The sequence below is a fragment of the Stegodyphus dumicola genome, chromosome 3 (assembly GCF_044657685.1).
Source record: "Stegodyphus dumicola isolate Sdum_Otavi_A_Nest chromosome 3, ASM4465768v1".
Classification (NCBI taxonomy): Eukaryota; Metazoa; Arthropoda; class Arachnida; order Araneae; family Eresidae; genus Stegodyphus; species Stegodyphus dumicola.
The window spans coordinates 130,352,457-130,377,355 of NC_140770.1; positions in this window are offsets into that span (position 1 = coordinate 130,352,457).

Below are 24,899 nucleotides of genomic sequence, written 5' to 3' on the forward strand. Positions count from 1 at the left end.
TCATTATTCGGAGTGTTATTTTGACCTACATTATAGTGGCTACAGTTTGTTGTACTTTTCTCATTTTCTGTCATGAAGTTTTTTTTTTTTTTTTTTTTTTTTTTTTTTTTTTTTTTTCTGTTTGCAGTAATGAATATTTTGTTGTTTTTCTAGTTCTTCTTATTCATCATAAAAGAAACGGTTAGTAAAATCTTCTGTGAATTTAATAACTATTTGAACAAATATGTTTGTGTTTCGCTAGACAAAATTAAATTAGAAATAAAGAGCAAAAGATAACAGACTTTTAAAGGAAACTATTTAGTAAAACTAAGGGTTTTAAAGTTTTTTTTTTTTTTTTTTTTTTTTTTTTCTAGCATGCCTTAGTGGTGTGGTGGTTTGCACGCTGTGTGCATATTCCAGAGGTCCGTGGTTCGATTCCCGGCGAAGGCGTTGCTCATTTTTTATCTTTCACGCTTCCAAAATACCTAGTGTCTCTACAGTGGCACCCGAACTAAAAGGGTGGTGGATGTTTGGCGATAGGGTCCACTAAAAACCCCAGTCGCCCTTTAAAAGAGGGATTATATAAGGTGCTTCTCCCGCCTTCCTAGCATGCCTTCGTGGTGTGGTGGTCTGCTCGCTGGGTACGTATTACAAAGGTCCGTGGTTCGATTTCCTACGAAGGCGTTGCTCATTTTTCATTTTTCATGCTTCCAAAAAATCCTAATGTCTCTACACGTTAATTTTATAAGGTGAAACTAGCTTTTGGTTAAACTAAACTACAATCTGACCTTCTAGTCTGAAGCTAAATTTTCGTCCTGGCGTTTACTACCCTGCTATAGAGCACTAAATGATTACACTAAAAATTAGCAACAACTAAAATTTGTTAACTTGAAATACAGAAATAAAACTAACGAACACTAAATCACTTCTGCTTTTTCCAAGAATAACACAGAATAAAGACAAAAATACCAGTTAAATTATTTGAATTTCAAAAATTAAACTCTACCTTGATACTTTGATTGGTAAGATAATTATCTTAAAATGTTCGTGTTTCTATATAAAATACACAACTGAAGTAACGCAATCGTTTTTATCTTCTTTATTTTACAACTCACTCAAAGTCTACGCAAAATAACTTGATATGTGCATCCAAACACTTTAATGCACAAAGAAATAGGAATGGCATTTTTCATTTATTAGCTTTTCTTAAAAAAATAAAAATTACAATAAAAATTGAATAATTCAGCAAATTTAAAATCAAGTAGCTTTTCTATGTTCTGTTAACGTTTTTCCGTTGCCCAAAGAATCGAAAAGAGAGAAATTAAAGAACCACTTAACAGAAACTGCACTCTCAGTAGTAAAACAATGAATAATGTATTGTTTGAAAAATATTCGCATAACTTTTTAGGAAAAGGATTTTAGGATGGAATTTCAAATATTTGGAGAGTTTCCGCTCGATTTCTTCCTAAATAAAAGCTTTTTTCTTTGAATATCAATTACTTTGCCCCAATAGTTTTCTTTGTAATCATATATTTGAAATACTGCTTTAGGAAAGGTTTTAAATGTAAGTAGTCATAGGAGATTTGATTTCTTTCGCTCTTGCTGACTCTTATCAAACTAGAAAAGTACACAGGTTATGACATGAAACAAAATTTAATGTGGATACCACATGACTTCCTTTCCTTGTAAGGCCTATTAAATTATACACAAATTTTGCTGCATTTCATTTAAACTTATTTTCTCGAATTTCATTATAGATATATTTCTCATTCAATTAATTCAGTTCTCCCTTCGGAGCAAAGCAAAAATGCATAAAAATCGAACATCATCATTAAAAAGTGTTAAATACACAAAAACATAAAACACCAAACACAGTCAAAAAAAAAAATTTTTTTAACATTATTTTTTACTGTTTTAGTTCTACGCAAAAACAAGCAATTCGGCCAGCGGGCAAGAAGGCAGACTTTTCGATGCACAGAACTGAAATTTTACTTTTGCTCCCACTCGGCAAAAAGACATTGAAACCTCCCAACCGGTATAGTAGTTAGCGTCGCTGACTACCGTGCTGCAGGGTCCGGATTCAAATCCCAGACAAGGCATGGATGCTTGTGAATGTATATTGTCGGTGCGGCATGGCGACACTCTAAATACGCGACGAGCCGAAAGGCCTGTCATGTGGTTTACTGGAAGGGGAAAGGGGTGGGAGACCCTCAGACCCTAGGAGGTAGGAAGTAAGATGGAGTCGCCCTAAACAGGTTTCTCCGGTACCCTGCTCTGAAGCACCGGCGATCCCTACGTGGTGACCAAAACATTGGATCATTTACCATTGAGTTCTATGGGATTTGACGCGTTCGGATGTAAATATTTTGTAATTACGTCGTAAATATACATATAAATGTATATATTTTCTTTTTCTACAACACTTCAGAGTCCTAAGTATGTGAAAACAACATATTTTTAAACAACATTCCATTCTGAACGGAATTAAATGCTATACTTTTCACAGCACAGTTTTCTCAGAATGGTTTAATTTGAGTGAAATATTTTCACAAGTTTTCGTTAATTACATTAGAAAAAAAATTAAGGTAATTCGATTTTATTCGGTTAAGGTACAAAAATTAAGATCAAAGTTTATTGTATTATTAATATTAAAATTATGCATTATTTCTTTTCTATTTATAGAGCTTCTTCCTAAAATACTTTCTTAAATATGACATGATTTTTTGGCTTCTGAAGCATCTTTTAAATCGAAAAATGCAAGTCAATTTATAATTAATGCTCTATTCGGTTCATTTTAAATTAGAGAAATATTAGGAATTAGCGAAATACTTTAAATAAGTATTTCGCTAATTCCTAATAATTAAATAGGTATTAAATAGTACTTGACTTTCTCTGAACATTTCTGAAAGGGAATAAAATAAGGTTTTTTTTTTTTTTTTTTTTTTAGTATTATTTAAAATTTGTAACTGAGTTATTATAAAATGTAAGGGGAATAATTCTTTTAATTATACTTATCAGATTTTTTTTTACCCTTCATTTCAACAATACATATTCCAAAACTCTTTATTACGTTCTTAAATGCGCATCTCATAGCATTTGCTTTACAATACCTTTTAACAGATTGCTTTCCAATACGAACAATTCTTGCTTAAATAGTTTTATAACGTATTTGTCAACAGGATTTCAATTTATGTTTACAATTCAATATTAAGATTATTATATATTTAGATAACATTTATAATCATTATAAATTAGATTTCTTCACAGTACTTTCACAGTTGTTTATAAGTGAATAAATTCTTCCTTTCAAATGCATTTATAAATAATTTAATGAATATTTAAGTATTTTGTCAAAGGCAGATACATGCTTTTTGCAAGCACATGCCTAACATTATGCAACATGCAAGCACTACCCATACATATTTCCTATTTTTCATTTCCGGCATTTGCAAATCTTTCATTTCTGTGCATTCACTATATTTTTCGTGTAAAGTAATTTACACTAATTTAGCATACACCCGAAAGTTTTACATAAAAATTATATATGAATATAATTTGAATGAAAATTATAAGTATTATTTTTAATACCCACTCAAAGGTCAGTTTTTCTTCAAAATTCTTCCACGATGGCATCTCTCTCTTTAGGCAGATAGCCCTTGCATGCGTTACTCTATTTAATCTGACCTATGTGCCTAAATACAAATATTTTAACGTACATAATTTTATATTTATAAAACGTGTAAGCCTAAAGTGATTATTTTTCAGATATATAAAATTAAAACGATGGGTTTAAAATGAGCAGCAGTAAAGCCTCTCCTCTAAAAAATTTTGAAAGGTACATGTTACAATAATATATGGATGTGAAAAAAATTTGTTTTATTTAAAACATTTTGACGTTTGGAAAATAAAATAAAAGTAGCGAATACTCTATCAAGGGTATCGAAAGACGTATACAATTTTAAAGGTACCGTAAGGTATTTTTCATTCTTTAAGCATAACATTTTTCTTAAAATCTATATTTTTGTAGTGCAACAGCTTAGAATTTTATAAAACAAATTCATACTCAAAATAGTTATCGAAAAATAACCAAGAGGTGATTTTTGCGTAAATGTCACTAAACTATACAAATTTCTATTATCCATCCCACTATGAATGTTTCTTTCATGCGAAAGTGTCCCTTTTTCGATTTCTATGGAACTGTCGTGTGTCGAAATACTATCAGAATCTTGTCAAGCGAGCTTCTGAATGTAAACAAAGAACACTCCATCTGGTGACTCAAGCAGTGCTTCACTTTTAGCGCGGGTTGGCCCCTCCTCCCTTTCCTACCTCCATGCTCAGACCCGTGCCCCCGGTGCGCTGTCCATCAAAATTCGGAGAGGAACTGACTTGCCACGAGGAATTTCATGGGCTTGAGCTGACCACCTTCAGACAAGTGGCCATAAGCAACAACAAAAAGACATCGAAGGTGTACAAACTGACTTAATCAATTTATCAACATATAAAAACAAAAGTTCACCGAGCCAGATAGCAGAGTAGGAATATATATACGATTGGTGCAGTCGATTGCAGTGAAAACAGGAGGTTCCCAACCGTATGTTTCAGCAGTCCCATGTACAACATTTCAGTGTTCTACAGCTCCTCGTTCTTGAGTTATGCGAGATACATACAAACGTACATACGTACAGACATCGGGGAAAAAAATCTGTTTTAAATTTATTTTAAATCCAATTTACAAGCATTTGGGGCAAAAGCAGTCCTTTATTCTGTTCTTACGTACAGATGTCACGCAAAAACATCCTTCAAATGGTTTCGAGAGCGGTTGAAATGGGTATTTTCGTTGAAATCTGAAATTTTTCGCCATTACGATACTTCCCTTACTTCCTGCAAGTAAAAAAGAGAGATCATTAAATACCGCAGTCATATTATTGCACGTAAAAGATTCAATTCGACTGGCAGTCATTAAAGAATATGAAAAATTTGCAAAACTTCCCCGGCTTGAGATTTAAATTGAGATTTTACAATCAAGGCTTTATATTTATATTTCAGAAGGATAGGATGTGTACCTTAATCTAAGCAATACTACAAACTTAGTATGTATAGCTAAATGAAAATTATAATCTGCAAACTTTTAACTGAAATTCATATTTATGAATTGAACAAACATTAGATACTCAATACCATTATTTTAATTTCCGAGTACCATTTACCAGTCGTGCTTTTATTCATTATATCCGTGTGTACATCGCACACGATTTTCTATGTATAGTATTATAAGTGTTTCAAAGTCTTTGCCTGGTAGGATGTGGAACATAAAAATTTAGATCTATGACATCGTGAACAATGCATAAGTAACTAAATCTTATAAAGAAAAAGTTATTGATTAAATAGTTTATAGTCTACACGTGTGCTACCTGAATTAAAAAATACAAATTCATAAATTCAGCTTTTTACAGCATTTTTACTAAATTTTCGATGTGCGGTGTTGATTAATCAAAAACTTCTAAATTTATAATTTATAATTTTTACTAGTTTTTACTAATTTTCTGTTCGTAATTTTTAATACGCAATTGATCAACGGCCGTATATTTAAAACTTGACGTTCAAAGCTTTCTTTTCAATATGAACACATTTTGCATAATTCTAGAACGATTTAAGTTGGAAAGGAGGTAAAAGACTATAAAAAACTTTAATGAAAATTGGTTAATTACACATGTGCAAACTGAATCAAAGAATTCAAATTTCACTTAAATTCAGTATTTTTACAAAGATTACTAAATTTTCGATATGCAGTGTTAATAAGTCAAAAAAATCTAAATTTAGAAGTTATAATTTTTAATATACAATAGGTACTAGGTGTATTTTAATATAATAATTTCGCGCTTTTCGAGATAAGAGAAATGTCATCGAAATGTTGACTTTGACTGAACTGCAGAAATTAATTCTCTCATAATTATTTCTTTGTAGAATGTTTAATAATAACTATATGTATTATGGAATTTTTACTCATAAAATGTAGTTGACATGTAATAAATTTAAAATTATTTCTTTATATTTGTTGGGTCTCGTTTTGTTTTTAACCAATTATTTTATGTTAATGAACTTTCCTATCCTCCTCATTTCCATTTTCCTGCCCGAATGTAAATTTCTAGCTTGCGCGATAATGAAATGACGTAGAAAGAAGAGATAACTTAAAGAAAGGTTTTATAGGGTAGAATTAAAGCGTGTTCTGTCTGCTGAAAGCCACATTGCTAAACTGATTCTGAAGCCTTGCGTTATTCTTGCCATTAGGTTTGTAATGGTGCAGCTGTTAGCTAATTTATTTTGCTTAATAAATTAGCGTGTTACTCTAATGGTGCAGCTGTTAGCTAATTTATTTTTCTTAGTTTTAGTTAATTCATTATCTTTTATTTAACCACAATTGTTAGCTTTTGTAAACACGAGTAGTTCCGTCTGTTAAGTTTTATTTTGAGTCAAACATAAGTGTCCTTTACACCTTTTCCCTGTTTGTGTGGTACTTGCAAGCTATAGTGATAATTTCCTATTAAGTCTTTACGACATTTCGTACGTTTTATACAAAGCTTACGAAACGCCATATATTATTTAATTCTTCATTCCAAGAGTAAAATTCGTATCATCATATTTTGCTTTGATTGCATTAATTAAAATAATTTATCCAAGAGACATTCCCATATTTAAGGTAACATCCAAAAAACAATTATTTCTATAAATTTTCTGAGCACTTCTTAAGAGTTAATTATGTCACTAATTTGTGTTTAAATTCTTAGAAGCATTCACTAAAATCTAACGTCAAAATTATTATATTTTAAATATATTCTTTAAATCCATGGCTTGTTTTCGAAGTTTTCCAAACACATTATTCTTGATGCTTTTTAAAAACCTATAGCAAATTCCTTCGTTTGCATTTTTCTCGGTATAACTTGCGTAAATGTATTTGTACAGTTTCCAAGTTTAGATCAGGAAGGAGAAGAAGAATTTACAATACGATTTTCAACTACTGTAGAGAGTAAAGTAAACTTCCGTGCAGCCAGTTCGATTTCAAGCTAAACAATGCTAGTGAAACTTCTTTAAAAACGAAGCAACTTTCAATATATTTTTCAGATTTTCATCACATTGAAAGGATCCATAACTACGTCATCGCTGTCGTTTCCACTCAAACGGCCTGAATTTAAGGAGCATACTGCATACATATTTTTCGCTACGTAAACATAGAAAAGTATTTTACTGCAGATTTATGGCAGTATAAAAAAGAATGCATGCGCAATGGTTTTCTTGGTTGCATTTTATCTGAAGACATGAAAAGCTATATGTGCTTTTGGACCTCAACATTACTAACTGGGACTGTTATGCATGTATAAGCTGTAACGTTGTAATTGCGTTGCTACGCTACGAACATAATTCTACTAAGAAATGTAAATTACCGCAAACGATTATCCGCAAAGAATATCCGCTGACGATGCGCGCGCTTAAAAATGTTTTTCCAGTTATTCTGTAAATTTTGACTAATAACGTTTGTTGTTCGTTCTAAAATGGCAAGAGTTCTTTCAAACTTCTTTACAAATGTATACAAGAATAAATATATATTTCTAAAAGGTATACCTTTTGCATACCAAATAAACGTTTTAAGCTGGTAAGTAAGGTACCTTTTTAAGTAGGTTTCAAACCAGGTAAAACTTCATTTTTGCAAACTGTTGATCAATAAATTATTTATTTTCTAACTTGAGAATACGGTAAAGCTTACAAATATTCTGAAGTGATTTCAAACCGAGAAGAAACATTCATGTAATTTTTCAAAAATGATAGATTAAATCTCATTGTATTGTCTTTCTTATTTAATCTCTTATTTAAAAACTTCATTAAAAGAGTTCGTGACATTTTTAACTGAATTATACACAGTAATGCTTGGTTATGTACCAAAAATGTTGCTTATATTGTGGAGATATACCAAACAAAATACATATTACTTGGGGATATATTAAAAAATTGCATAATTTGCAATGCTTTTTAGAGCTATACCAAACAGGTTAAGTAATTTTACAGTTTTGAATGTGTACTATAAATAATAATTTTATTACAAAGTAATCGTTACATCATATCAAAGCGTGGAAGAGAAACATGCCAATATGATTTTTAAAATAATCAAAATTTAATGACTATAATTTAATGGAAACGCTTTCTGCTGTTTTGATCAACGCAATGTATTCCTTCTTTTAAAAGAGCGAAAATATTCGTAGCTGTTTTCTCGGAAGTTTTTTTTTTTAATACAGAAGAAAATAGTAAAAGTAAAAACTTAAATGACCAGTAAAGAATTCAGTTCATATTTATCAGTCCAAATTTTAATATAATTTGAATAATTTAACAAATAAATTTAAAATACAGAAGATACTTAAGTATTTTCAGAATGATTTTGTTAAAGAATAAAAAAAGTAAATTTCTTGGAATTAACATTTCTGACAGCAGCAGATTATTCCAAATGAGAAATATTGTCTGCTTCATTTCAATTTATTCTCCTGTCAAAATATCTCATGTAAACAAGCCTTTTGATTCAAGGATAAATTTTCGGCCCACCAGCGGCCGAGCGGTAAAGTCGCTGAACACTGGTAGTTCGGTCCGAGGTTCGAATCCCGCGAACGGGCTGGCTGCGTGGGTGTTTTCGTGGTTTTTCCCATGTGTAACGTGTATACGAGCCAGTTTCACTTAGAAAGTCCTCCACGAAGGCATCCCTCCTCTTAGGTAGATAGCCCTCGAGGCTTTGCCATAATCACACACACAAGGATAAATTTTCGTGCTTTCCGAACAGAAATATGCTTATTCTTTTATTCAAAAATGTCATAACCTGCCCGGTATTAAAATTTATATGTGAAAATTGAGCAACATTTTTAATCGGAAAGGGAAAAACCGCCTATCATTACTTCTACGTGGAAAGAGGATTCCAAACGGATACCTGAAAAAGATATTACTGTCTTAATGTCTCTAAAGTTAACAAGTTTAACAATTAACTGTCAACAAGGGAAAACTTAGTGACTCATTCGCAGTCTTTAACTCTTTCAGTACATTTGTAGCAACAACAAATAAAGTAATAAAGCAATATTTACAGCTTAAAGAAAGTAAAAAGCATGGTGTTCATCAGCTATTACCTCGGCATGTGGCTCAACTCTGAACAATTTTTAAGTCTGTATGAAAACTATATAGCAGACGATAAATGTAAATAGTGAAGGGTATCTTATGTTACTTAACCAGTTATTATGATGTTAGTCTTTACAATTACTTCTTCTTTCCATATTCCTCACCAGAATGCAAATTATTGGTGAGTATTTAAGCTAAGATTTTTAGTTTTGAGAGAGAGTATTTCTAGCATCTCGTACGGGCTACGTGGCTAGTTTCTGCCATTTCTAGCCAATGTAGATTTTTGGCTTTGCGGTTCTCTCGCCGCTCATATTTTGTAACTGATGCACCAGTTAATGCATTGAGCCAGCTTTTAGTTTAGCATTTAACTGCCTATTTTTAGTACTGCTCAACATTTAATTTAAATTTGTCTGTTCTATTCATTTGCATCAGTGCAAGTTGTGATTTGTTTTAGCACCAGAGCGTGCTGTTGTGTTCCAAGTTCTGTTTAAATAAAAAGCTTGTTATAACGTTTTTAGGATTTTGTTGTTTACCTCAGACATAGCATTAACTCGCTTCTGTAACCTTGACGAAGAAGCGTCAAGGTTATAGAAGTAAAATAACATCACCAGATCAAGTGTAACCCTAAAATATATTGTGACTCTTGACAAAGCATAGGTTTACCTAAATGACTGGAACAAAATAAAAAGTCTATTTATAGTCGAAAACGGAGATGACAAAAATGCACAAATCTCATTTGTCAATGCAAAGAAAATTTCAATAAGGGTTTTCATGATTGTCACTGGATTCTCTTAAAATCGGAAATTATAAATAAGAATAATGGAAGAAAATGTTAAAATCGATGCAACGTACTGTCAAGAGAATTTTTTATGTCCTATATTTACAGAAGAAATTCCACTTCTTTATACCAGGAACTTTCATAGAGTGGAACTTTATTATACTTTAAAATTATAAATATTATTATTCTTTAAAAAAAACGAAGACTCCTACAAGCATCGCATATTTACCTTCTGAACAATTTCCTACGAAGTCTTTTTACTTTCCAAACGTTGAATATTACGCCTTTGTCCTCTAGAAAACATCTCTTTCTAATCGCAAACCCACCACGATTGAAAAGTAGTGGAAAAAGAATGGAAGACAATATCCCTGGAAATTTTATGAAAGTATCTTTTATCATGGAAATCACGATGCAGGCTTATAGTCCATACAAAAGACTGGCAGATAGAACATTTAAACATCGTTTAAATGACACTCAAATTGCTCCAAATCTGTGTAAACACACTCTGTAAATTTAACAATTTTCAGACTGCTAACTATATAGGGTTTTTTTTTTTCATTTTCATTTCTTTTATTTAAGACATGTGCGTTCGACAAAATGGTAACAAATATTTTTATTTCTCAAAGAAGAGGGATCCGTAGCAGGCATTCTTAAACATACAGCGTTTTCATAAAATCAACTTCGGCTTGGGGATGAATTATCGCTGTTTTTTATTTGAGGTAGATCCTCTTTTCTTTCATATTATTATCTTTCAGTTATTACTCATTTCTTATTCCCAAGTGAATTACTAATTTATTCAAATTTCTTTTGTTTTCCGCGATAGAAAATTCCTCCCAAGTGCAACTGTTAGTTTATTTCAGCTATTTATTACATCTTTATTCCGTGAAAACAATTTTCCTAAACACATTAGTAATGGTTTTAAGTAAATTACGTTTAGTACTATACTTGAGGGAAATAATTATGCACTGACCACAAATTCCTTCATTTAGAGTTTCAAATAACCATTGCTGCTAGCAAATTTGCAAATGGAATTTTCTACGCTGTAGTTATTCATGAGGTGTTCGTGTCTTTGGCAATCTCCTCATTCATTAGATGAATCATTTCGGAGGCTACGAATACTTAAATAGTTAATTTTAATTTCCAATCTCGAAACTTTATCATTTTCGAATTTATGATCGTAATCGGTTTCATCTTCCAGTGAAACTAATTTTAAATTACCCTGCAACCTGGTAAATATTTATTCTTCCTTATCTTCTCCCTAATATAAACGCATTAATTAAAAATATTTATGTCTTTTGAAAAGACAGAACTGTACTTTTCAATTATACTATTCATAAATTTTATCAAATTATATTACTTACGTAATCTTTTAAACTTTATTATTTATATTAAATGAAATTTATATAAATAAGATTAGTGAATACGCTGTTAGTTTATTCTTGGGTCTATTTTGGGTGGTTAAATAAGCTGAGTGCCCGGGACATTTTGTAATTTTTTTTCATATGTAATATAAATATGGATCATATATTGTCAAAAAACATTTCCAAAATTATCGCTCATAAGGCAAGTAGTCCTCAAGTTAGTGTTTTGGTGGTTTGTTGTAGCAAATAGTTTAACTTTTCGTATCCTACCTTTTACTTCTTCCTAATTCTCTCTTAACTGGAATACTTCAGCCTATGTATTATAGAAAAACACATTTAACAGATTAAAAAAATCTGATGTGTACACCGCATGACTTCCTTGTACGGAATATTAAATTATACGCATTTTTCTTGCATTTCATTTAAACTTATTGGATTGAATTAAATCTACGTCGCCGACAGCGCATAAACCACAATAGAATAAATGCATTCTTTAAAATTCACTCTAGTATTTGTTTACCATAGCGACACTCTGGCGCTAGATTCACTTAAAAATTATTACTGTAACTAAATTTGTATTACTGTCAGTTTGCGCGCAGTGCTTCAGTACAAATTTTAAATTTTCGGAAAATACAGTTAGTTTTTTCTTTATAAAACAAATTCTTATACACTATTAAGTAAAATAAATAAAGAAAGATAATCATCTATGTATAAAGATGACACACTGAAAATTTCATATATGTACGACAAAAACAATTCGACTTATTAAAACTCGAAAATCAGCTAAAATTCTCACTTTTTGTGTTGCACAAAAGTGATGACTCCCCTTCAGTATTATATTTCGTTCATATCATAACTCATATTTCACAAAATTTATATAATTTAAAGAATAGAATTATCTAATCGTTGCCACATGTTCTATTCAAATACTATAATAAAGCTAGAACGATGTATAAAAGAAATTAAGCAAACAAAACAAACAAGAACAGTTTTTCACCGACGACTGAGTATTTCTCATTTAATTAATTCAATTCTCACTTCGAGAGAAGGCGAAAATATATAAAAACTCAAAATATCTATATTAAAAATTACGAAGTAAATCTCAAACACTTATTTCCTCGAAAAAATTCCAGAAAGAATTAAGCATGATTTAATTGGCAATAATAAATTAATGCATTATCTTTGTTGTTGTTAAGTTTCTCTAGATTGGCAACAAATCCACTAGTCTCCTGTTTCAAATGTAAACATCAATGGCCGCCATTAAAAACAGGCTTAGCGGCAATTAAACAACTTTAAAATTGCTGATAATTCTAAAAATATTGCACACAGATTTAAAGGCATAAAATCCTTAACCGGAAGATAAAAACAACATAATTCAATCATTTTTAAAGCAAAAAATGTACAATTTACAAACACATAAGAGTAAAGAAACTGAGATTACTGAGCCGGGTAACAGAGTGGATATATATATATTTATATACGTTTGGTGCGGCCGATTGCAACCAAAATACGAGGTGCACATCTACATGTTATAGCAGTCCTATATACAAAATTTCAACGTTCTGAGGCTACTCGTTTTTGAGTTATGCGAGATACGTACGTACGTACGTACGCACGTACGTACATACGTTCGTACAGACGCCACGAAAAATTCTCTTCATAATTCATTTTAAAGCAGTTTTATAATTTTTTTGAAGGAAAAGAGTATATTATTCTGTCCTTACGTACAGATATCACGCAAAAACATCGTTAAATTGCATTCGATAGCGGTCAAAATGGATAATTTCGTAGAAATATGCTGCCTGAAACTTTTCGCGATTACAATACTTCCTTTTTACTTCGTACAAGGAAGTAAAAAGCACGCCAAAACACAAAGGAGAAAACGACGATGTTTACTAAGACATCATTTGAAAATCAGGTTATTTCTTTAGTATCGTCCATTACCAAGTTTGTTGGCTTGTGTTATAAATATTTTTTTTTCTCCAGGTTATTGTTACTTCTAAATGGTTATTACTCTCGAAATACTATTTTGCGTTGATTTATGTTAAATGCCTTCCACTGTAAATGCACTGCTTCGCTTTCCATTCTAGTCTTTTGCTATTCTCCGAAATGTAAAATATTTATATATTTTTATATTATATATTTGGGGCGACCGTTAAAATCCGAATCCTTTCAGATCTTTTTGACCATTTGTTATGCTTCTTGTCACTTTTCAGGTTATCTGGGCAATGTTCTAAATATTATTTTTTCCAATTAACTAGCTTATGATGAAAACACCAACCTAGTTTTTTTGGCTTATGTTGCCAATAGCATTTATTATCCAGCTCTAATGCTTATATTTTTAACGTCAGTTTTACCTTACAGTTAATGCTTTTTGTTGAAATTATCAGTTATATTCCATTTCTTACTGGTCTAATTTGAAAAGATTCTTTTCTCTCCAATTTATTTAGCTTATAGCTTTTTTCAATGACCCAGTTTCGACTATTTTTATTTAAAAGATGTGTTGACGACTTAACCTTTAGATATGGGGAAACCTAGTAAAAAGTATTGGTCTCCTTCACGTGTGCTGTACTGTTTTAGTGTAAGGAGTTGGATATTCACTAACGACTGAAAAATCCGTCGTTCGAACACCAGCCAGGTCACAGTTCATTTTTAATATTTTCTGGTCCAAAATTCATAAAGATTTACAGTGTCGCCCGAGCTAAAAATTTGGTTAACTATAATTATTCTTCAGCTTGCTTTGATTGAAAGAATCCCGTGTCTTTTCCAGTCGATTTTCAAATGACGTAAGAATATAATGAATTATCTCACCCTCTCCTGAAAGCTTTCAGAATGTAAGCAGTTAGCAGCTGGAAAATTCTTGTTCCGATCGCGATTAATTTTTTATGTTTTGTAGACCAAAACCCCTTATTGTCTCAATAACCTGATGCCTATAAAATAGGCACTTCAGTTACACTTATACATTCGTGAGGGATCCTAGACAAGACGTCTGCATCTGAGTTTTTAGCTCCTGTTTTACGCATTATCTGGTTTATGCATCACTTGGAACCTAGATTGAGCTAATGCCCATCTTTGTAATCTAGCATTACGGGGTATCCCTTCCGTCAAACACAATAAAGGGTTATGGTCGGTATGGAACACAATTTTGTTTCCATAGGTCCATGTTTCGAACTTCTTTAAAGCCCAAATAATGGCATATGCTTCTCTTTCTATAGTACTCCATTTGGACAGAGCACTAGTTAATTTTTGGCTAGCCAACGTTATAGGTCTGGCTTTTCCATACTCAACTCGTTGCAATAAACACACTCCAGTACCTATTAGTGAGGCGTCTGCATTAATTTAAAAAAGTGTTAGGTATATCTGGCGTATATAAGGATGACGCCGTGCACAATGCAAACTTTAATTCTTGGAATGCCTTCTCGGCTGCACCTCACAAGGTATAGACTTTCTCATAAGATCAGTTAACGGCCTAGCTATTTATGGATAATCTGGAACATATTCTCTATAGTAATTGTATAATCCTAACACTGATCTTAATGCCTTTTTGGTTCTAAGTGACTTCAAATATTTAATGACCTGCAATTTCTCCGGATCCGGGCCGTGTCCGCCCGAGCCTACTATGTGACCTAAATACTTTACCTCAGACTTAGCAAAAGAGCATTTCTCCAAATTAGCCGTAAAGTTTAATGTCTGTAAAGTACTCAGTAGAGCTTTTAAATGTTTAAGATGTTCTTCCTATATTGACGAATAAACAATTATGTCATCAATGAAACTTTCAACATCATCACTATGTGGTCTAAGAAACTGCTTTGGCAAGTTGCGGCAGCGCCTGACAAATCGAACTGCATCACTTTCCATTGATATTGACCCTATCAGTATCAATGGAATCGGAGAAACAAAGCTTGTAAGATTTCTACTTTCCTTCTCCATAGGAATTTCCCAATACCCCTTAAGAATATCTAGCGTAAACAAATAATGTGCTGCTACTGCCTGATACCAAAGTTCTTCTGCATTTTGCATAGGAAATGAGATTATTTGACTTTTTGCGTTAGGCCGTCTCTAATCGTAACACAAACGTACGCTTCCGTCCTTTTCCGCTACGCATACAATAAGGTAAGCTATCTCATGTCTTGAAGGTTCAATTAAACCCTCTTTCTTACAAATCATCAGTTTGGTTTTTCACCTGTGGTTTCAATGTCGCAGGTACCTTACAAACATGAAATTGCTTTCTATCAACTCCTGGTTTTAACCTGATACTGTGGGATCCTACTTTCGCATATTTAATTTCCCCGTCAAATTGTCCCGGACATGGAAAGATTTGATCAATCTACTTAACTGATCTTTCATGCCCTATCTAAATTTTTCCATTCATCTGAAATACCGATCCCATCTAACAGCTTTTCTACCTTCGGGTTTCTCTGAATAGCTGCCCCTCTCCGAATTCTGCGTCAGTTTCATAAATTATTCCTACGGCATTTATGGGTTGTATGCATTTCCGCAATTTATTTTTACGCAAATGTCTAACCGATTCATCCGGCAATTTCACCAAATAGTATAGTGGCGAACATTCCCACCTGTCACGCAGAAGAATGTGGTTCGATTTCCCGTCGGGGAGCCACGCCACTGTCACCTCGTGCTTTCAGTTTGTATCTTCATTCATCTCCTTTTTATCCGTTTCTAAAAAAAAAAAACTCAGTGGCGTAACAGCCCTAATGGACCAAAACCTGCAGTTCCCGAAATCTGCTTTCTTAACCGTGGGCCCCGGGTTGCGTAAGCATATGCCCTGAAATAGTAGTCAGCTTGTCGCAGAACCCCCCCAGTGTTTAGTTCCCAAGCGAACTTGGTACTCATTTTATTGACACAAGTGATGGAAATCAAGAAATGAAATTCTGAGTCGACCTTACCCAGCCCGGAAATCGAACCCCGGACCTGCGGTGCTGCTACGCGCCGCGGGAGCCACTGCGCCACCGGGTCTTTTTTATCCGTTTCATCTCTGCGTAATTCTGCAGCTTTCTTCTATTACAATACTTTACTAATATATTCACTTATTATTATCACTACTTAATGATTTTTTTTCTTCCATCCTATTGCACAATCCAACCGGCTCCGCCACTGTCACCTCGCGCCAGCCATTCCGAGCACGAGGCTGTTTCTTTTTCTTTGTTTTGGAAACACTCACCATAGCAGGAAAATAACCTTCAACCCTTTGTACTACAATACATGTAACTGTGCACAAAATGAGTACAGATACATGTATTGTAGTAAGATGTAGTAACATAGATGCATGCGGTAACGTGCAACACACATAGTAAGATATGAAACGATTGCAACGATTATGCAATTACTATACTATGATACTCTGCACACAATATTATGACACATCCAATAACGATAGATTCAACTTTTGCAATCTGATACACATCAGCTGTACAGAAATTACGCAGTTTCATGCCCTGAGACGTTGCATACATAGCAGTATATTATTTCACCTGATACTCAAAGTTTTGCTAATCACTGTTATATATTGTAGATTACTGAACTGCTTTTGGAATTAACCTTCTGTTCTGCTATTACATATTTTATTTTTGGCCCATACTGACCAGCTGATTGTTTCTGTTTCTTTAATTGCCCCTATTTTTTCTGCAGACGGTCCATATAGACACCGACCATTATCCTCAATTCAGAAATGAATGAAAAGAGGTATCTCTTATCAGATAGAGCTTCAATTTAGCCTTAATTAGCCTTTAATTTACTCTTGCTTCTCCAATGAGGGGGGATATGAATTTCTCGTTTATTATTAGATAAATGTTTCATTGCCGTTTGGAAAGGAGATGTTGGCGATTTACGCATTTGATATACGAAGTGAGATATATAATTGGGTGGCGTAATTTGTGTCTGAATTTGCTCTTTGGGTCGGTTATCGTTGTTCTATTTTCCTGTGCGTATGATGAAACAGCAAGTGCAGAGATGGACCTTCAGTTACTACACTTATTGAGGAAGCCCTAAGGCTTAATGAAAGATCGCTGCAATGCGTTCTTACATCCAGACGGGAAAGTGAATTTCTCTATATTGTAGCTCATATACTACTTGCACAGTAAGGTTTCATGTAGTGCTGTAAGTCTGATTCGAAATGCAGAATCATTAGAGATAAAAGGGCACTATAAAAATGAAAACTAACTATTTAATTAGTTTTAGTTAGTGATACAGCTTCTAATTATTAGCCTTAATTATCCTTAAAATATGCACTCAAAAATTAAAAACAAGTAAAATCCAAAACTTGCGAGCAAGCTTTGAGGAGATATTCCAGAAGATATTTGCTAAAATACGTCAGCGAAATACGCATACATATTTTTATACTAAATTTAAATCAAAACAGTTTTACATATTTACAGATATCGAAAAGATTTTCTCAACAACGCGACCTAATTTTCTACATGCTAATTTATATTACCTACATTAAATTCATAGACAAAACACAATTACTTCGAGTGATAAGGGGAAGAAAGTTCTGAATAAAAGAAATATAGCAATGAAATAAAAATAAATAGACCTAATTAAAGATAAATTTTTATGATCATCAAGATGGGAAAAGCCATCTATTATTCAATAATAAAAAATTTGGCAAAACTTATTTCTTAATACTAATTTTTTATATCTTATGATGGGGCCTGTTAAACGATGTTCGTAATGAAGTTAATGTGCATTATAGCTTCAGCATCCGTATTAATGTTACTTGTCTTCAGAAGATATTCTTTGATATCCGCAGCTTATATAATCTCTGTTACTTGTTTTTATAAAATTTCTATTATTTACAAAAAATTGGACTTTCTGATTTTTTTTTTTTTTTTTTTTTTTTTTTTTTTTTTTGTAATTTACTTCTAATTTATTTCATTTTTGTTCATTTTATATCATTTTAAAGTTGTATAACAGAGAAAGCAAACTTACTTTTGCTGGACTGCGAAGGATTTAACTAACTTAGCAATGCTACTTTATCCTCAGTAAACCAAATCAAAATTCTAGAAATTTAAGATGTCTAACTAGACATCTTAAACTTCTGTGACACAGCGGCTTGCAATTTAGAAACATTGGTCACTTAAATAACAAGTTTAAGTCAAATTATTAATATAAACACTACATAATATTTTAAATAAAGCTCACATTACTTATTCATTGCTTAAGATTTAAAAAAAAGGGGGGAATACGGCACAAAACTGACATTGCTTAGAACTGACAACCTCTCTCTGGCTCAGGATCGACAAGATATTTCAGAAACCGGCTTCGGCTATATGACGATGGTGGTTCAATGACAGTATCAGTCCTATGATGGCGTGTATCCTGTGCAAGTTTCCACAAATAAGGATGATAATATAATTAATTCTTTTCCGTTCGATTATTCAATGGAAAAACAAATGAAGATATAAAGTGAAGACTCTTTGCTCACCTATTTCGGATTCTTGCCTCCATACTGGATGTTCTTCTTTTCGATAACAGCGGACATGATGGGAAACTGACTAACCCATGACAAATAGACGGTACCCCTTTCTTCGTCAATAGTTAACAGTCCCCACGATTATACCTATCTCTATTGCGCAATGCAAATTGCATGCCCGTGTCGTTTCTAGACCGTGTCGCTGTTATGCCAGTGTCGACTATATGCTTTCGATACGATCTACACTGCATACGTCCGTGATAACTCTATGAAAGTAACAAATATGCATTAGTCTTTTTACTCATTATCACTTCATTATCAAAATTTGTATTTTATTGTGCCGATCGTATGCCAGTAACTAGTGTTTGTAGTAACAGATTTCGGTTTCAAGCTGTGTCGATCCTACGCAGCATTTTAAAAAAAAATAGGGAAATTTCGAAGTGTTATCATCTAGTCACGTCAAAGAATACTTTATTTTTATAAGTAGCTATCCTAAAGTAGACACTCTATAATTTTTTTTCAACAATTTTGCATATAATAGCCTCCTCCGACAGCAAATATATCCTCTGCCTCCTGGGATGCTTTACGGCAGAAATGTGAATCCTTCTTCCGTTATCGGATTCCATGACGTGTCCTTTCTCATTAACATTCCAAAGTCGTCGGAAAGCGATAGATCTCCTGCGAACTGGCAAAATTCCCGGCCACACCGAGCCAGCGCGGATCCCTTTTGAATTATTTATTGTGGGAATATTTGGTTTGTCATTTGGATTTAACTCTCCGTGAAATATTTCGTTGGCCTAGCAACAAATTGTTAGCTGAGAAGCATCAGGTTATGGGAAGGTAAAAGAGGGAGGCATTTCACTGCATTCTGCTGAGTCCTCTAGGAACTGCCGTTAATAAATGACCTCTCATACTGGAATTTTACTTGAAAAATAATATACTAAAGTCATTAGTAAAATACTTTCTCACATTTTAGAGTGTCTCGGAGAAATGTCCAATTTTTAATAAGTTTTTATTCATTATTTATATATGCAAAAGAAGGCTGCACTGAAACAGTAAGTAAAATGCAGGATTTTTACGCAGTCCGTAATGTTCGAATTGTAAAATGGGTGTTTTTGCGCTAGTAATAAAAATGAATTAAATCGCTGATTATACAAGATCTTCAACCAAATATAAAGCCGAAATCAAATCAACAATATCAAAAGATATCCTAAAGCGGATGTAAAAATCCGGTTAAGAATTGCAAACATATAGGAAAGGATGACGAAGCGATTTTACATTATATTCAGCGATTTTTCGTAAAGCCTTCTTCAGCTAGAACGAAATGAAGAAGTATCATCAAGTAAAAGAAAGGTCAAAAAATTTCAGAGAACTTTCTAACTGCTAAATAACGGCGCTCTCCATGATGAAGGAAAATGTAAAGCAAATGGAAGGAAATGAAAGAAAAGCAAGTGATGTCATCTAGAATTGAAGTATGGGATGAGATGTGTTGATTTGTTTATAAACTGGTAGAAGACATGAATTAGTATTCAAGTCATTGGCCAATGTAGATATTTATACAACGTCCTAAGAAAACGTAATTCACCATCAATATGGAAAATTTCTGGATGATTTTGGCAAACGTAAAACTGAAATTATTTTGTCTCAAGTAGAAAGCTTTGTTGTGTAGGTATAATAAGATCTCGAAATTTCTTTGCCATTTCATTTTCTCAGAGGTACTTGTCTTTCATTGAATAGCAGGCGAAAATCGGATAGGGCAGATTATTTAATAGTGCATGTAAGTAAAATGTAGTGTAACTTACAATAGCGTTAACTATCTATATTCAGCAAACATATGTCCAACGTGTGCTCACTTTAAATACTTCATGTCATGGTTTCCTACTTTCCCATTATGAATTTATCATTTAAACTGTCTTGTTTTTCTTAGATCGGAAGTAATATATACTTTCAGATTAAGTTGAAAACCTTCCCACATGTACCTGGAAACTCTGGCGTACCTGGAAACTCTGGCGTTTCTGGGAAAGAAATATACAAGGCAACGAGTTTTAAGAATAAAATATAAGTTTGCTGTCTCCAAAACAAACCTAGTGACTCTACATATGACACCCGAACTAAAATGTAATAGACAATAATTTAGCTTCACCTGAATTTGTCCACTGGGCGTACTTCTTCTCAGTTGCTCTTTAAATGTAGAAGAATGCGTGTAATTTTCTCTTTCCTTACTATGTATTTTGAGGTGTAGATGAAGGCAATCAGGAAGTTCCGAGTTCGAATCCTGGAGAAATCATCGCGGAGTTTTCTTTTTCTTCCGCATTCAGAATGAGCCTAATGGACTCTGCAAGCTTATCTGATTGGGTGGGCAATGGGAAATAAAAGTATTCTTTTATACCTGTGCAGAAGAAAAACGTCAGACGGTGTAATACGCACTTGGGATTCCCAAGGACTTCTGCATTCTGCTCAAAGGGAAGTTATGTTCTTCTTAGAAACTGGCAATCATCTGAATCTCGCGGCTATTGCTAAGTAGGACAGGTTTAATTCATTGAAGATGTTTGTTTGTACAGAAATAAAGATATAAATTCGGATAATTTTTTTTAATAAAAAATTTTCATATATTTTTATTCTGCTATTTCTTGCAGAATTCTCATATTTGCAAAGATTTATGTAAACTGAAACACAGCTTTTCTGTATTTCGGAATTACATTACAAATGCAGAGTAAGGAAGAGGGGGAACAGCTTTTATGTGTTTATCTGACTTATTATGAAGGAGGTTTAACATATAAATTTAGGGTCTAATTTGGTTTGCCCTACCAACGAAGGTCTTCCAACTTTGAACTCTCAGTTTCTCTCATAAAAGTATTTATAAATCTACTTCTAGAAATACGTAATAGTAATTCGTAATAGATTGAATGCACAAGTCCGATAAATGTTAGTAGAATTTATTTTTATAATAAGAACTGTAACAAAACGCTGGGATTTCCCTCAGAGATATTCGTACAATATCAAAATATGACACAATATCACACAGCAATTTTTTTTTTCAAACTACTAAAACGTTAAATAGAACGCTATCCAAAGCGCACAGAAAGCTAATCCGATCTCACCGCGAATTCTCTATAATCAATAATAACTTAATAAACAACTGAACTGAGATGTTTCTCTACGGCTTTTTAAAGCTTTTTAATCGGGCACGGAAATGTTCCCGTAATTTCTAGTTTTCTCGAGGTTTCTGGAAAGCAAAAGAGTAGAATTACAATACAATTACATTCATTCGATCTATATATATATATATATATATATTCGATATAAGCGAAATATACCACTGATTCATTACGAGATCTCCAAAACTATACATCGGACTGACTGGAAATTTTGCATAGTTACTCATTACACGATGTAGACGCACACTAAGAACGGATTTTAAGTAAATCCTGTTCGAAATGGATTTTTGTTATACAATAGAAGTTTCTCATACATTTACGTTTCAAATTTAAGTTCAGAATTTTCTTTTATTATTGCCAAAACTAGATATGAAATACAATGTTGCCAATGAATGCATTTTCCTCTAAAATTACTAAATTAGTAAATAACTCGCATCTATCCAATGAGTACAAGCAGCATTTAAATGATAAGGTTAATAATAACATTTATATTTAACTATTACCATAAGTTTCATGAAACTAAATGTTATTATTAAGAGAAATAAATTATTGTGATGAAAAATAAAAATGTTGTTGTTATTTGTAAATATATCTATACATAAATCAAGGACAAATAATTATAATTGATTAAAAAAATTGATAACAAAGATAATAACATTTATTTTCATGAAACTTATGATAACAGTTAAATGCATTAAATCTTAGTTTTATGTTGGCAATTTTCTGTGGTGTAGGTCTACTGAGTTTCCCGCCAAGTTAAATAATAGGGATGCATCCCAATAGATAGTACCTCATGGGTGATGTGGAAATCTGTGTATGAGAGATTCACTGACTGGCACTGTATTTCCCGACTTTAAATTTAAAAAAATTACATTAATTATCGATTCGAAATTAGACATTTCGTTCATATAAGAAGTCTAGGTTCACATGCAAATAGATAGTGTTCCCAGCAAAGCAGGCGTGTATCAGCTAGTCTAAATATAAATTACCAGATATCTGTTTATTAAATGCGTTTTACTTTTTATGGTTTTACTTTTTCGGCGTAGCTTTCTCTTAAAACTCGTCACGCGCTGCATTGCGCGGGGAAATAAAACAATTTTAATTGCAGTTCTACTAAAAACAGAAAACTAAACACAAAATAATAATATTAAAAACGAAGATTTTTGATTGCCAGTGGCGAACTTGATAATTAATTTTAAATTTCGTGATATCCCCGAAAGAATGCTACATCGCCAAATACAGTATAATTTCAATGTTTTATCCTAAAAATATAATAAATTTTCTGATTAAAATACAAACTACACTTTACTCAAAATCTAACTGGAATACGAAAGATGTATAGTTGATTTTACTCATTCAGACATAAAATACGTATTTTATATCATTAATTCTAGCATAAAATTATATTTTCAAGCAATCCAGTAGTAAATTTAAGTGTAATTTTACTGTCAAAAGTTATTAATTTTATTGTTTCTCATTTAATCTGACTGATTTATTTGGCCTATTTATTAAGAAATTTCTTTTTTAGTTTTACAATATTTATTCTTCATTTTTGTATTGAATTTCTATAATGAATATGTTGATGTGATGTGATGTGTGTGATTATGGCAAAGCCTCGAGGGCTATCTGCCTAAGAGGAGGGTTGCCTTCGTGGAGGACTTTCTAAGGGGAACTGGCTCGTATGCACGTCACGAAAACGCCCATGCAGCCAGCCCGTTCGCGGGATTCGAACCTCGGACCGAACTACCAGTGTTCAGCGACTTTACCGCTCGGCCGCTGGTGGACTAATGAATATGTTATTTTTCTATTTTGAATACGTTATTTCTATTGGAAGAAATATAGTAAATACATTTCTCCCAATAGAAGATTAAGAATTTTTCATTTTCCCTGTACCCATTTTAGGTCAAGAGAAACTCTTCAGTCTGTGCTTTGAAGTTAATTTTATTATGCAATCAACTTCATTATCAAAATCTAAAAATTAGAGGCAGTGATTTAGACTTTTAATTCTAAACTCTGCCTTTATTTGTCACTAGAAATATGTGTAATGTGGACTGGATCCTGTTTCAGAATTATTGAGCAGATATAACAGATTTTATACCGGAAGATATTAAACTGAAAAATTTGATTACCGATTTGAATAGCATTTATTGATTTGAAACCCAAATCAATAAATGCTCAAATAATTGCAAAATAATAGATGAAAGTTTTGCCTCATCAATTAAAGACACTGTCTATGGAAATGAATGAAACTGCACTGGAAAGTGAATTAACAGTTGTTTCGTCAAAACATGCATTTGGGGTAAAAAAAAAACCTGCCGAAGTTGCAATCTTTTATCATGGGATTACAAGAAAAAAAAACCGATATAATTTTCGCTCAATACAAATAAAAGATTTTAAAAATTCGAAATTAGGGAGTAATGAACATATTTAAAATGCGATGTATTCAAAATTAAGACAATAACAAATAAAGGAACTTTTACGTTTCGCCGGCGTAGCTCTCGCCAAGCTGACTTCATTGGCGATTCTATGTAATTGCATGCCAGTATTGAAAGAAGCAATCAAGCTGTTAAGAAATGGCTGCGACTTGTTTTGAAAATGAGGAGTAAAAGGTTACCAGCGAGGATATTCCATTTGGCATCGGTTGTACCATTATTGGTGACTTTATCGCCTGCGCCGGCAAAATGGAAAAGTACCCAAATAAATGCAGTGTATTCAAAATAAAAGTTAAGAAGATAAAAACTTAAGCAGCATTTTTTTAAAAGAAGAAAGCATTTTTAGGGGTTCATATTTACATTACTCATGAAAAAAAAACATAAAACTCTTGTGAAATTTGCATGTTCACCGTGATTTAAGCTCATATTGAACTTAGCTACATTCAGTGGTTTTACCGCTTACCAGTGGCCTTCCATTTTTTTAATCACTTTATTCGATTCAACTCGCTAACTGCAGTTGCTATAAATCAGATTACTACTCCGATTATTTTACTAATACACTTCCATTTGTATAGACATCCATTTATTCAATCCTTCATCTGTATTTAATTTTCATCT